Source organism: Mesocricetus auratus, unplaced genomic scaffold (genome assembly GCF_017639785.1).
Source record: "Mesocricetus auratus isolate SY011 unplaced genomic scaffold, BCM_Maur_2.0 contig_4079_pilon_obj, whole genome shotgun sequence".
NCBI lineage: Eukaryota > Metazoa > Chordata > Mammalia > Rodentia > Cricetidae > Mesocricetus > Mesocricetus auratus.
In genome coordinates this window covers 9582-12422 of record NW_024430388.1, presented here as the reverse complement: position 1 = coordinate 12422, position 2841 = coordinate 9582, and the positions used below count along the sequence as shown (strand labels likewise).

General features: G+C 44.0%; 1 pseudogene; it reads left to right on the top strand.

Moving 5' to 3' along the window:
* Positions 1-1189: 1189 nt before the first annotated feature.
* On the top strand, positions 1190-1910 carry LOC121138054 (annotated as a pseudogene).
* Positions 1911-2841: the final 931 nt, after the last annotated feature.

The window sequence follows — 2841 nt, the reverse complement described above, 5'->3', positions numbered from 1 at the left end:
AGTCCTTTTTTCATAAATAAGGATGATATTTTTGTTTCTTTGTGTACCCCCTAACCTTGTATGGAAAACTGGATGCTTTAAATAATGTAAAACAGCAACTCTGGGAATCAAATCTTCCTATTGGTTTAAAATATGGTTTTCCTCTTTGCTGTTGCTGCTGTTTGTTTAATGGCTTTGCTAATTAAATTCTGTTAAGCCTGTAATCGTCATTGTGTTGGGACACTCAATTTTTGCCTGCTTAGCTTCACAGTCAGCTCATGTTTAATACCCTCAACTAGTAAAGCTCCCAGGCTATCAAACATTTTACTGTGTGTTAATGGATAACTTCAGTGCTTGGGCACACAGTCTACAATTCTGCCTCAAGATCAGCCAGAAACAAAAGATGAGGTCATCTAAGATCTTTCTCAGACATCAAGGTTGGATGGAACATTTATACTTTGAGCAACCCACTTTTCAAGATCCTAGTTCCACAGCAGGATAAGACACTTGGACAAACTGAAGAAGGGATCATGAACATGCAGGTTGAAGATCTCATTTGCCTCATCCTCCTTTCAGTCGAGGTGAAATGCTCTATCATAGTAAAGAAAAGGCAATTATTTCAGTCCAATCCAAATTGTCTGAATGCGGGTGCCAGATAGGAGGCCTGGGCAGTCTATGGGACCTCTAACATGGAACCAGTGTTTACCCCTAGAGCACAAATGGATTTTGGGAGCCCATTATCTATGAAGGGATATTATTTCAGCCCAGATAACATAAGAAGGGCCTAGGCCCTCCCCCAAATGATGTGACAGACTTTGATGATCCTCTATGGAATGCTTCACAATCCTTGGGGAGTGGGTGGGGGTCATGGGAGGATGGGAGGCCTAGGAAATGGGAGGGTTGATGTGTAAAATAAGATTGTTCCTAAATAAAAATATATTTAAAAAGAAAGAAAGAAAAAAAGAAAAGGCTATTGTGATCTGCTTCTCCCATCCCTTTAGAGGTGCTTTAGCCCATATCTTTCTTTTTAGGAGCATGTATTTGGTATGTTTTTTCTAGTTATTGTTTATATGCCTTTACATATATTGCTATATTTGTACCCATTTTAACTTCACAGGTTTCTTGCTCGTATTGGTATACACATCTTCATGTAAAAAGATATGCGGTGCCAGTTCAGGGTGGCTCAGGGTGCCACTAGAAGACAACCACCATGGGCAGGAAGAGCTCCAAAGCTTCCCGGAGCGACATGACAGCCTAGGAATCAACGGGCACTTCCCCGGTGAAGGCCAAGGGACAGGAGAATGGCCATGTAAAAAGCAATAGAGACTTAATCCCCAAGGGTGAAGCAGAGTCACCACCCATGAACGGAACAGTTGAGGCATCTGGGGCTCCTGGCAATGTTATTGATCCAGCGCCCCCTAGCCAGGAAGGTTTCCCCAAGGAGACCCTGAAGAAGGAGAAGGAGGAGGAAGAGGAGGAAGAATAGAAGGAGGAAGAGGAAGAGGAGGAAGAATAGAAGGAGAAAGAGGCAGAGGCAGGAGGAGGAGGAGGAGGAAGAAGAAGAAGAAGAAGAAGAAGAAGAAGAAGAAGAAGAAGAAGAAGAAGAAGAAGAAGAATTACTCTTTTAAGAAGCCTTTCAAATGGAGTGGCCTATCCGTCAAGAAAAATCAGAAGGAAGGTAGAGGCGATTCCTCGTCCTTTTCACTAACAAAGGAAGCGCAGGAACAGGGCAGAGGACAAGGGCACTGCCCAAGAAAGGAACACAGTTGCCACCCCTGAAAGACAAGAGCTCCAGGCCAAGAGGGAAGAGGCTAGTGCTGCCTCCAACGAAGGAGACCCGGAAGAGGAGGCATGGCCCTAGGCTGCAGAGTCATCTACCCCCTCGGGTAGAGAGTAGACCTGCATTGGCCAGCACTGAGCAGAAAGAGTAGCTGGATGGGGGCAGGTGGGTGATCTCTAAGCAGCAAAAACTGAGCTTTCCTTGGGAGGTCACTACATGGACCTGTTGCCCTGTCTGCTTTCTTGAACCCAGAAAGGAAGGGGCTTATTGTCCCTCCCAGCCACGACCCCTCTCTTGTGGATTCTACTCCCATCAGCCATCTGGGCCTATCCTTAAGGCCAGTCGAATATGATCCCTTACGGTTTCCCAAGTTAGGTTAGTGATGCGAAATGCTCCTGTCCCTACTTCCTCCCCAGGCACCACCACTGCAGAAGGAAACGTTTGGATTTTCTAAATGTTTTGTTGATTCTACTTCTGAAACCTCTGAGCCAGATTGGGAGGCTTATACTCCCAAACCCTCAGTGTCCAGCCTTTCCCCTGTTCAGTTTTTTGTCTCTTGTGCTGTGCCTAGTGGCAGCTCGGCTAGGGAAGACATTGCCCCTGTCTGGGTTTTATAAACATCTTACTCACGTTCAAATCTACGGATTGTGAATCAACGATATCTCTGACTTAACAAGCATTTGGCTTCGGGGCAGAAGGGAGGTCTGTAATGTGAAACAACTTCTTGTTGTCTTTGTTTTTCTTTTTTTCTCCCATCATTGTAAACAACTTTTAAAGGCCAAACCCCAGATTTGTACTTTTTTCTCTAACGGCTAAAACCATTCTCTTCAACCTGGATTTAATGTAACATTTGGAAAAGGAATAAATGTTGTCCCTTCAAAAAAAGATATGTATCTAGGTTGCTTCCAGGTTCTGGCTATTTCAAATAATGCTGCTATGAACATAGTGGAGCAGATGCCATTGTTGTATGAATTTGCCTCATTTGGATATATGCCTATGAATGGAATTGCTAGATCTAGTGGTAGATTAATTACCATTTACCCAATGGAGTATTACTCAGCAGAAAAAACAATGGAATCTTG